At 38.3% G+C, this 13,088-nt stretch overlaps 1 protein-coding gene across 3 annotated transcripts in view; it reads left to right on the top strand.

The window, feature by feature from the left end:
* The first annotated feature begins 11,495 nt into the window (after nucleotides 1–11,495).
* Nucleotides 11,496–13,088, top strand: part of LOC102983850 (zinc finger protein 420) — a 49,206-nt gene continuing 47,613 nt past the window's right edge. For 2 of the 3 annotated variants that reach the window (XR_003676591.2, XM_028478105.1), the window contains exon 1: nucleotides 11,549–11,806. The gene's annotated coding sequence lies outside the window, so the exon portion shown is untranslated. Of the gene's footprint in view, nucleotides 11,807–13,088 lie in introns of all 3 variants that reach the window. The other variant, XM_007117491.2, reaches the window with a different exon arrangement.

The following is a 13,088-nucleotide window of genomic DNA, read 5'->3' as shown; positions in this document are numbered from 1 at the left end:
TCCCTTGCATTAGCAGGGGACAACCACTGCGCCACCAGGGAAGCCCTCCCCCAAGTCTTTGTCTCACTTGGGGATCAGTGTAGTACTGGTCTCATAAAATGAGTTGGGAAGTGTTTCTTCTATTTTCTGGAAGAAGGTGTGTAAAATCTGTGTTCATTCTTCAAATGTTTGTAATAAACTGCCAGTGGAGACACCTGGGCCCCAGGATTTCTTTTTGGGGAGCTTTACAGTATAAATTCAATTTCTTTATGGTTATATGGTTATTTGGGATATCTGCTTTATCTTAGTTGAGATTTAGTAGTTTGTAGGGTTTTGTTTTTATTTTTATTTTTTATTTTTAGCCATGCTGCGTGGCTTGCGGGATCTCAGTTCCCCAACCAGGAATTGAACCCGGGCCATGGCAGTGAAAGCGCCGAATCCTAACCACTAGACCACCTCCCTAGTAGTTCATGTTTTTTGAGAAATCTAGAACAATTAGTTCTACACTTGAAAATTTTCAAAACCCCTCCCCTAATAAAATTTTTGAAGCTCATTCTGTGAGGCTAGTACCATAGCCCTAGTTTCAAAATCAAACAAGAGCACACAATAATAGATAATTGCTGTAAATGATAATTGATATAAATACTCTAATTAAAATATAAATAACATCTAACATACAATTAAAAGAATGCAAAGGAATACCACTTATCCAGAATGTCTGATTTACCTTTTCTAGGTTAATTATAATTCCAGAGCTTAGAAATTATATTTCTAAGACTTGTTTATAATGGAAAAATGACTTGACACAGCCTCAAGTCATTTTCATTCCCTTAGTATATGGTTTTGGAATATGATGTGTTTTTCAAGCTTCTTTGAGGGTGACCCAAATGAGGAAATACATTTGAAATGTATTTCCAGTACGTACAAAATTTAAATTAAAATTTCATATAATACTGTTCCTTGGAGAAGTTCATTGAAACCACATTTTCACTGAATGCTTAATAGCTAAGTTTTAAAATTAATATTTGGCTTAAGACAAATGCACCAAAATAAAAACAATTCTGGTATACAAAAAATAATCTGAAAATTTTTTTGTTTGATAGTGTTAAATGGTTTCAAGTTTTTATTCCATCATGAAATTCTGAGGGTTTTTTTCCTCGAGGTAGGAAATCTTTTTTTTTTTTTTCATTTTAGGTATAAGTGACATAAACATTATTTTAGCTTCAGGTGTACATGATTTTTCCATATTTGCATATATTGCAAAATGATCACCACAGTAAGTCTAGTTAACATCTGCCATCAGATGGAGAGGGTGTAGAAAAAAGGGAACTCTCCTAAACTGTTGGTGGGAATGTGAATTGGTGCAGCCACTAGGGAGAACAGTGTGGAGGTTCCTTAAAAAACTAAAAGTAGAGTTACTATATGATACAGCAATCCCACTCCTTGGCGTATATCCCGAGAAAACTCTAATTCATGCACCCCAATGTTCATAGCAGCACTATTTACAATAGCCAAGACATGGAAGCAAACTAAATGTCCATCAGCAGCCAAATGGATAAAGAAGATGTGGTACATATATACAATGGAATACTACTCAGCCATTAAAAGAGATGACATGCCATTTTCAGCAACATGGATGGACCTAGAGATTTTCATACTAAGTGAAGTAAGTCAGAAAGAGAAAGACAAATGCCATATGATGTCACTTATATGTGGAATCTAAAATATGACACAAATGATATATGAAACAGAAACAGACTCACAGATACAGAGAACAGACTTGTGGTTGCCAACGTGCGGTGGGTGGGTGGAGGAGCAATGGAGTGGGAGTTTGGGATTAGCAGATGCAAACTATTATATATAAGATCTTCATACTAAGTGAAGTAAGGCAGAAAGAGAAAGACAAATGCCATATGATGTCACTTATATGTGGAATCTAAAATATGACACAAATGATATATGAAACAGAAACAGACTCACAGATACAGAGAACAGACTTGTGGTTGCCAACGTGCGGTGGGTGGGTGGAGGAGCAATGGAGTGGGAGTTTGGGATTAGCAGATGCAAACTATTATATATAAAATGGATAAACAACATGGTCCTACTGTATAGCAAAGGGAACTATATTCAATATCCTGTAATAGGGAATTTCCTGGTGGTCCAGTGGTTAGGACTGCTTCCACTGCAGGGGGCACAGGTTCAATCCCTGGTCAGGGAACTAACATCCCACAAGCCACACAGCATAGCCAAAAAACAAACAAAAATATCCTTTAATAAACCGTAATGGAAAAGAATATGAAAAAGTATATATAAATGTAACTGAATCACTGCTGTACAGCAGAAATTAACAGTAAATCAACTAAAATAAATTTTTTTAAAAAAGAATAAAAGTTAATTCTGTAATTATCCAACTGAAAATGTGAGAAAAAATGGCAGAATAAAACAAAAGAATGTAAAAACAAGGAAATAATAAAGATAAGAATAAAAAATAAAGGAAATAGAAAAAGCAATATACTGGAGATTAATAAGGTCCCAAATAGGTCTTTGTGTTATCATATACCAAAAATTATTATAAAATAATGTTAATCAAGAGCATGTACACATTACAGGGAATAATAACTTGATCAACAGATTGAATAAAGATATACATACATATAACCTAATTTATGACCATCAATAATAGGGGAAAAGATAGCCTTTTCATATTCTGGGACATTTGCTGCACATGCACACATAAATTACAGTCCTTTATTTTACAGAAAGAGATTGATTCCAAAAGATTTTTTTAAAGTATTATTATGTATTTATTTATTTATGGCTGCATTGGTCTTCATTGCTGCACGTGGGTTTTCTCTAGTTGTGGCCAGCGGGGGCTACTCTTCATTGCGGTGCATGGGCTTCTCATAGCAGTGGCTTCTTTGTTGTGGAGCACAGGCTCTAGGCATGTGGGCTTTAATAGTTGTGGCACGCGGGGCTCCATAGTTGTGACTCACGAGCTCTAGAGCACAGTTGCTTCATGGCATGTGGGAACTTCCTGGACCAGGGCTTGAACCCGTGTCCCCTGCATTGGCAGGCGGATTCTTAACCACTGTGCCATGAGGGAAATCCCCCAAAAGATTTTATAACAACCAAAACTGTGGAAGGCAAAACTATAAACCCTTAAGAAGATAATGTAGGAGACTAAATTTATGACCTTAGTGTAAGATAATGATTTCTTAAAACACAATAAAAGAACAAGTCTTTAAAAAAAATTTAATAAATCTGACATTGAACGGAGAACTTCTATTTATTAAAAGATTCCCTAGAGAATGAAAAGACAAGCTATAAACCTGGAGAAGATATTTTCAACACATATGACTAACACAAAAACATCCAAAATATTTTTTATAAAGTTCTATAATTAATAATGACAACCCAAGAAAAAAATGAGCACAGAACTTTAAGAGGCATTTCATGTTAGACAAATGGCCAATAAACATATGTTTCAAAACAAAAATGAAAAAACTTAACCTTAATCAGGGAAATGCAAATTAAAACCAAAATGAGATTTCATTTCATATCCATATACCAGATCAGCCTAAACTTAAAATTTTCAGAATTTCAAATGTTAGTAAAGAATAAAAATTGAAAAATCTGCTTTGGAAAATATTGCACGTTGTCTAGTATAGCCGAAGATATTTGCATGCTCCAAATACCCTATGTTTAGTAATACCACATTCATAATATATATCCTAGAATAGAGGCTGGCAAACTATGGCCCACTGGCTAAATCCTGCCACTGCCTGTTTTTGTAAATAAAGTTTTATCGGAACACAGCCACACTCATTCTTGTACATATTGTCCATGGCTGCTGTCATGCTACAGTGGCAGAAATGATGAGTTGTAATAGAGGCCATTGGGCCTGCAAAGTCTAAAGTATTTCCTATATGTCTTTATATGGAAAAAGTTTGCAAACCTCTGCGCTAGAGCAACCTCTCCATATCCATCAGTAAACATGTACAAGAATGTTTATAGCAGCCCTGTAATATCAAATTTTGAAACAATCTACATTACTATTTATAGAAAATGGATTTAAAAACATGATATACTCATGCAATACCATACAGCAGTGAAAATGAATTATAGCTATATGGCTAAATCTCACACTAATATGTTGACAAAAAAAGCAAGTCATAGGGACTTCCCGGGTGGTCCAGTGGGTAAGACTCCATGCTCCCCAATGCAGGGGGCCAAGTTTCGATCCCTGGTCGGGGAACTAGATCCCACATGCCGCAACTAAGAGTTCACATGCTGCAACTAAGAACCCGCATGCCACAACTAAGAAGTCCCCCTGCCACAACTAAGAAGCCCGCATGCTGCAACTAAGAGCCTGCGTGTCCCAACTAAAGATCCTGCGTGCCGCAATGAAGATCCAGTGTGCTGCAACTAAGACACTTAGCAGCCTAAATAAATATTTTTAAAAAGCAAATCACAGAATGTATAAAATATTTATATAAAACTAAAATATATGCATAGATAAACAACATAGTTTTGGGGTACATGGTTCAAACTATAAAGAAAAGCAACAGGGCTTCCCTGGTGGTGCAGTGGTTGAGAGTCCGCCTGCCGATGCAGGGGAAACGGGTTCGTGCCCCGGTATGGGAAGATCCCACATGCCGCGGAGCGGCTGGGCCCGTGAGCCATGGCCGCTGAGCCTGCGCGTCCAGAGCCTGTGCTCCGCAACGGGAGAGGCCAAAACAGTGAGAGGCCCGCGTACCGCAAAAAAAAAAAAAAAAGAAAGAAAAGCTACAGAATTATGAACACAAAATTCAGGATAACTATTATGGTTGTGGGGAGAGGAAAGGGAGTAGATATGTAGGGGTCTTCAAAGTTAGTAGTAATATCCTTTCTTAAAATAGGTAGTTGGTACACAGGTTTTGCTGTATTGTGTGAGTCATTATACCTTAAATATATTTAATAAATATTATTTTTTATATACCCAAATTTAATAGGAACTATCTTTGAAAGCTACCAGTTAACAGAGGGAATGAAAATTAAATTCTTTTGCTAGGTCATACTGAAGTGGACTTAATTTTAATTTCCCCCATTGTACTGTAGCTTCTAAGGCAACTTTTCAAATAACATTGTAATAATTCCTGTTAACTGAAAAACTGAACTTTATTAGGCAATGGTTTCACCTTGTGTGATTTCTCCTCACCTAGACTCTTGTCGCTTGTCCTTCAACTACGTTTATCTCATGATTCTATATGGACATTATAATGAGATTAAAATCTAACCATCTTACATATAGCAAAAGATAAGGCACAGGCCAGGCTCTGGCTGTTCAATAACTGAGCCCCATTTCCATGGTTATCAGGAAAGCAAGGCCATCCTAGGAAGACCTAGAGAAAAGTGTGAACGATGGGAAAATATAGCTATGGGCAGAGTTGTCTTTGCACAACTCTGCAAAGCTCTATTTTCTGAGAACATGGACCAAAAATTCAGGCAAGCACTTGGAAAAAACATAAAGGGACAAACAAGCTCCAGATGGTAGATTTAAAATTTTGGTAAGAAGATGTCCTTCTCTAGCCAGATGAGATCCCTCTAGTTTTCCAGCATAGAGTTCAATGATCTCTACTCCTCTTAGAAGTCTTGAAGGTCACTAGCCCCTGCAATGACAAATTCCTAATCACCCAAAGCCAGGATCAAGATCCAGGAGATGGCCATCATGAATGAGGAACTATTCAGATATGTTCCAGCATTCTGACAAGTGTAGAATGATTAAAAGAAATTATGATGCTCAACAGATTCCATGTAATCTTTAATATACATGTCGCAATAAAACATATACCATATTAACAACTTTTAACAACTCAGTCATAAATACTCAAAATGTATTCCATCATTACTTCAAAACACTAATCATCTGTTTTTAAATATTATGAACATTTGAAAGTTATATGAATTTCAATGCAATATTTTGTTTCCAAACACGGAAAAGGCAGATTATTAAACAGTATACAGTATATGACATCATTTTCTGTGACTATATAAATATATAAATGGCATTTGGAAAGAATAACCTAAAATGTGGTTATCTCTTGGCTACGAGATTATCAGTGATTAAGTTTTTTTCTTTTTCTTAAGTTTATTTCTAAAATTTTCAATAATGACCGTTTATTACGCTCAAGAACATGTATATTTTTCAAACATTTTTATACTTGGTTAAATAGAAGCTGTTTTCAAATAATAAAAAAAGAAATAGAGACTGCATAATTTTTAAACTATTGCTATATTTTTTCTAATTGGAGTTTATTGTGAGTTCTTGAAATTTGAATGAGTTTTTTGTTGGTGAAATATACAGTTGTGTGTTCAATTCCTGCCTAAAACATAATTACTGGAAGTTATTTAAACCTTTAGGTACCTAAAATAGTGCTAGTCTATTTAACTTAACTTCTGAACCAGTCCAATTGGACCAAACTATCCCAAACAGCTATCAAGTTGCCTTATTTAACTATCTTCAGTTTTGATTTAATAAGGTCATCAAAAGAAAAACTGCAAGTAAAGCTGACCTCACCAAATGCATTAATATCAAGAGATTCTTTGAGTCCTTTATATTTTGTACATGAGATAACAGTAGTCCCTGTGGGAAGAATATATCCCTCCTCTGAACTTCCAGAACATGTATTTGTAACTTGGAAATGACTTTAATATACTCTTAGAATTACTTCAGTACAGCTTTTATCTTCTTTGCTAGGCTAAAAACAACTTTTCATCTTTGTATCTTTCTTAAGTACCTAATACCTTTTATATTATAATGCTTGATAAATATCCTCATCTTTAACCTAACTCTTCATTTTTATTGATTTCTCAGAAGTAACAATCTGACGGGTGCCCATAAGTGAATGCAAAAGAGTGCTGATGGGAGTATAATTTATTATGTTGAAAAAAATGGCAACATACTGTTCATCATAGGGAATTATTTAAATAAATTGTGGTAAATCTAAACAATAGAATAGGACTATCTATCCAGCCATTCACATATATTATATAGCACATTAATAATGAACATGGGTAGGTATCACCAGTATAATACTGAATTAAATATTTAAGATTCATTCTTGTTAATTTAAAATTTGTTATCTTTATAAATCCAAGTTTATTGGATGCATAACATTCCATTGCATGTGTACCACAAATAACTATATCTTTGTTAAGGATATATATTTGAAAAGATCATCTCAAAAAATCTCCTCAGAAAGTGGCTAACTCCAGGCCTGGGACAGAGAATGTACAATTTAAGTCTTGAATACCTGTGTCAAAAAGTAAGGAATTGCTCAAAGACAAATGGGGATTACAGGAGCCAGCTTGAGAGGTCAAATCTGGACAATTTGAGCAACACAAAGAATGATGGTAATAAATGGACTAAAATACTTTGTTCCTTGTACTAAAATACTTCAAATGACAAAAAAAATCCATCAGTCAGAGATACTCAAAAGAGAAAAACCAGACATAGAGAAGAAAAGGGGGGAAAGGCAAAGCTTTTATATAAGAGAATGATAAAATTAAAAATCACCACTGCAAGCCCTTTTATAACTTATTTAGGCAAGGATCATCAACGGATGCTAAAAACATTAGGCAAAATGATATATGTGAAATGGCCTCAAAATATTCCTGTCAGATTACTTCTTGACTTACAAAGAAAAAAAGGAACTTTTATTATGGAGAAATCAGGTACACACACTACTCGAATCAAAGTGATCAACTTTAGTATTATCAATAATGGATCAAACTTAAATTATGTGCTTCCTGATGTGATACAATAGGAAGTATACAGCACCACCCCTAGTATTCTTGTCAAATATATTTAAACTTAACCTAATCATGACAAAACAAACAAATCCAGAATGTTAGGCACTGTACAAGACAAACGTTCTAGATTCTTCAACTCTTTAAAATGTCATTGTGCAACACAATACAGGTAAGGGGAATACTGCTCTACATTAAAAAGATATGACCTCTCTCCACCATGTGAGAAAACAGCGAGATGGTTACCCAGGAAGGGCTCTCACCAGGAACCAAATCTGCCTGTTCCTTGATCTTGGAGTTCCCAGCCTCCAGAACTGTGACATATAAATATTTATTGTTTTTTTAAAAAAGGGCCCATCCAATGCAATATGTGACCTTGATTTGGATTGTGTATCATATTTTTAAAATAAATTTATTTATTTTATTTTTGACTATGTTGGGTCTTTGTTGCCGCACGCGGGCTTTCTCTAGTTGTGGCGAGCGAGGGCTACTCTTTGTTGCGGTGCACAGGCTTCTCACTGTGGTCGGTTCTTTTGTTGCAGAGCACGGGCTCTAGGCGCACGGGCTTCAGTAGTTGCAGTGTGTGGGCTCAGTAGTTGTGGCTCACGGGCTCTAGAGCGCAGGCTCAGTAGTTGTGGCACAGGGGCTTAGCTGCTCCGTGGCATGTGGGATCTTCCTGGACCACGGCTCGAACCTGCATCCACTGCATTGGCAGGCAGATTCTTAACCACTGCGCCACCAGGGAAGTCCCTGTATCAATTTTTTTTTTTTTAATGCGGTATGCAGGCCTCTCACTGCTGTGGCCTCTCCCGTTGCGGAGCACAGGCTCTGGACGCGCAGGCCCAGCAGCCATGGCTCACGGGCCCAGCCGCTCCACGGCATGCGGGATCCTCCCAGACCGGGGCACGAACCCGTGTCCCCTGCATTGGCAGGCGGACTCTCAACCACTGCGCCACCAGGGAAGCCCCTGTATCAATTTTTTAAAATGCACATATAGGACATCAGGGAAACAACTGCAGCAATTTAAATACAGATTATATATTAGATATTATGAATCAATGTTAAATTTCTTACGTGTTTTCTTGATATTGAATACTCATAATGTTGCACTTACTCATAAACAGAGCAAAAAACAAACAAAAATATGTAAATAGGTGTAGACAGAGATTAAGAAAATGGTGAAAAATGTTAAAAACTGGTGAATGTATGTAAAGGATATAGTGTACATCATTATAATATTCTCTTGCTTTTCCTATAGGTTAAAATTTTTTAAAATAAAAACCTAGTGAAAAATAATTATAAAAATACTAGAGTACCTTAAATACTTTCCTGAGATTACTGATTAAATGTCTGACTCATATGTGCTGGTATAAACCCAATCTATTGGCAGAAGATCAAAATCATTGGCCAGCATTGATAAAGAGTCTCAAAGAAAATGATCCAATGCCAGGAAAAAGAATATACTCACCAGTGCTGTTCATGGGTAACCACTACCACAGGGCTCTAGTTGCTGGGTTGAAGCAGTAACTAATCCTTAAGGGTCTACAAGGTTAAAATAGGCCATAACATAAATCTGAAACTGCCAGCTGATAAACAAGGCACCTGGGGCCTATGAAAAATTATTGCCTGAGTTTCCTTCCTCTCTGCAGTCTTCTGCATGTTTTTCTGGATTTTGTCTGCTTCCACAGAGTTTGTTTCTTGACTCACTTTCTTGCTCCAAAATCTTCAACATCTCCATTTTCTTTTGAATTTTAAAATTAAAATTAAAATACATGAGTAATATGTTTTCCTTGTAAGGAAAAAATAGATTATCAGTAATGCTTAAAGTCCTCTTTGTCACTTCTTCCCCTTTACTGTAAGTCCTCTCTTCTAGCCCCAAAGGTTACCATTGACAGGAGCCATATCCTTCCAAAAAATATATACTATTTTTTATATTAAGTATATTACATGGTATGCTAAAAAAAAGTCCTCCTCAGCTCCTGCAGTCTATATTTCTAAAGGTCTTCACTTTTTTGGGTCAAAGTATCTCTGTCAATCTGATAAAGCTGCCTATACTTTCTCTGAAAAAGAAAAATCACATTTATCTATACATACAAAATGTCACAAGTTTAATATACAATAAGAAGCCCATCCACATGGAACCTATTCATCTCAGGTTAATAATTCCTGTTTTCTACTTTAAACAATAGCCTCCTTTCTCTTGCAAGCAATCATCACAACTACTCAAAAGCCGAAAGAGATAACCCAGAATCAAACAGAGGTAGCTTGAGATCAATGCATGCTGTCCAATTTGAAACCAGAATGTGTCATCTCTTAAAAAAAAAAAAACAAAAAACAAAAAAACAATCTACATCTCCCATGTATACTCTGACAAAATTTTTGCTCCACTTTAACACTTCGACTCTCTCTAAGTCAGTGCAATTTGACCATCTTTATTTCACATAGCTATACTGGATCAAGCACACAGGTTCATTCATTCAACAATCTTGGTCACCAAACTTGCTACTCCATTCACATTATTTGGAAGAGATCAAAGTATTTGGTAAATGGTCCTGAAAATCAGACAAGCTTTATTAGCTTTCCCCTCCGAAGGAGGGGTGAAATGACAGCTCCATCTCCTTTGTGCTGGAAATTCACAAGTTTGTGATTATTTTTTTAAAAAAGGCCATGAAGTCTCGACGCAAGCGAAGACAAGTCCAGGCTTGCCAACAGACCTACAGCCCTAAGTTCTTTTCTCTCTGTGAGCCAAGGTATGTTCAAAAGAAATTGGAGACAAGGGTTTGACCTAGAATTCAGGAAATCTGACTAATGCTGGACTCTAATGAAATTCACTCTTCTTATGCATAAAGTTATTTTATTGTTTTATTAGTTGGATGGCCTCTCAAACTTACCCAATAATGTCCCCTTAATAGTAGAAAAGAAAGAATGCCTACTTTGAAGGGCTGTGGCAGAGGAAAAAGCGGTTACCCTAGGGCTGCCTTTGAAATTATCTTTCTTAAAAAATAAAACAAACAAAACCCAACTATGTTGATTTTACATTCTTCCCCATAATACATTTATTTGATCCAATAGAAAAATCATGTCTAAATTATCTGCCAAATTAATAACCTTTTCCAGATCATCAAATTAGTGTTCAAGGAAGAAATAATTTGACCATCCGTCGTTTTCTCACAGTCACATATATGCTCTTTTGCTAGTCAAACTCCTAACAGACATTCTGAAGATATAGGCACAAGAGAAGTACCTTTATATTGACACAAATCATCACCAGTCACACAACCACACTCAATTATGGCACAAAACAAACTACAAAAGTAGAGGTGCCTTAATATGTCAGACAATCCTACACAGTTATAAAATGCTATTACCGTGCAGTTTCAAGTACGAATAACCTCACACCCAACAGCACGTAGACTCACGCACAGGCAGAAATAACCATACACTCGGCCACTGAGGGACTACCAGTCCACCCGAAAATATCTCGCGTTGTCTCACAAATATTCCCAAGCACCAAAGGGCCTGACAAGGCACACAGAGGGTCTCATGCCAGTCTGACGCTTAGGCTGGTCCCCTGCACCTGTCCCACCGGCGGGTCCCACTTTCTCCTGACGTGTATAAGACCCCAAGCCCACTCAACACTCGCCGCGGTCTCAAGGGCCAACTGCCCCAGGCGAGCGCGCCCCACGCCTGCGCACTGAGCGCAGGCGGGCTCTCCCAGAAATCTCCGGGGCGCGACAGTTGGGGCGAGTTAGTTCTAGCAGCCGGGTCCTCGAACCCAGCGGAGAGTTTGTGGGCTGGGTCTCCTAACGTTCTCGCTGGCCAGCCACAGCCTGCCCGGAGTTGGACTACATTTCCCAGAGCCACCGCGTCGCGAACGCGGCTTCATTTCCGTTTGTTCGCGCGACTTGGGGACCTCGCGTGGGAAGAGGGCTGCGTCTGTGGAGGACTTTGGCCTGGCTCCCGCAGGGCGGGCGAACCCGAAACCGGGCTGGGATCCCTGGCACCAGGTCCTGAACCCTGAACTGCAATCTCTGTCGAGGTGAATATGTCCTGAATGCCAGGGTGGAAACGCTCGGAGGAAGCGTCACTGGAATTACGTGGGTGGCCGTGTCTCCTGGTGTTTTGTGTGTGTGTGTGTGTGTGTGTGTGTGTGCGCGCGCGCGCGACAGCCAGCCTGGTATTGGTGACTGTATGGGAGAATGGTCGTGTGCTACTGTGGTTTTGTGTGTAATGTGTGTGTGTGTGTGTGTGTGTGTGTGTACGCGCGCGCGCGACAGCCAGCCTGGTATTGGTGACTGTATGGGAGAATGGTCGTGTGCTACTGTGGTTTTGTGTGTAAGCGTTTGTGTGTGAGTTGTTTTGACTCTGAGGCTGTGATAGTACGGCTATGACTTTGTTTTTGACCGCGTGCTTACTTGACTGGAAATGTGCTTATGTGACAGTGTAATTGCCTGTGGACTGCGTGCTTATGACTCTGAGGTGTGCGACAGTGTTGTTGTGACAGGGTGTTTGGAAGTGTTTGTGTTACTTTGAGGTTTTGTATGTGTGTTACTAGGGTTTGCCTGTGACTTCGAAGTGTTACGACACTGTTTCTGTGACACGATGTTTGTGATTGCTTGTTTCCTTGACCTGGTACTTGGTTGTGTTTTTCTCACTACCTAATTGGATGACTGTGTGCCGTTTTCATGACTATGAAGAGAGTAAAAGTGCTGTTGTGAAAGGTTATTTTGGGCTGTGTGTGTCCCCAACAGGGTGCTTGTATATGCTTGAGTGATTGTGTGTATGCTTATGTATGATTGTGTTTTAAGACTAGGTGGTCAGACAGTGTAGCATTAACTTGGTGATTGTGACTCTGGCTGTGTGACTGTGGAAATGTGATTGTGTGTGACTTTGTGAGTCATTTGTATATTTTATAGTCTGTGATCTTATGGGAATTTAGTGGGGTACAGAGGTAAAATTGCATTTTGGTAATTTCTGGGGTTCATTCTGTGGCTGAGTCAGCCTATGGGTTAAGAATCCCTTGTGGCTTTGTCCTCCTCTGAGGACTTGACTTATTTCTCTTTTGACCACAGTGATTACCACACCCCACACCCCACCCCCCATTTCACACATTGCCTGTAGTGCTTCATTTTTCATATCCATTCTTAGTTTGTCCTGGGATTGTAGATGTAGCTTCCCTGCTGCTTGCTGGTGCTCTCTCACCTTATAGCCTTAAGGGTTTTTGGATGCAGAGAAGTGACAGGAAGGAAGAAGTCAGAAATTTGAACCCCTGAATGAAGAGTATTAGTTATTTCTAAGGCACAGATCTGGACTTGAGATGA

This window comes from Physeter macrocephalus, chromosome 17, assembly GCF_002837175.3.
Source record: "Physeter macrocephalus isolate SW-GA chromosome 17, ASM283717v5, whole genome shotgun sequence".
In the NCBI taxonomy this organism is placed as follows: Eukaryota; Metazoa; Chordata; class Mammalia; order Artiodactyla; family Physeteridae; genus Physeter; species Physeter macrocephalus.
Note: the sequence above shows the minus strand (reverse complement) of the source record. Positions and strands in the feature narration are given on the sequence as shown.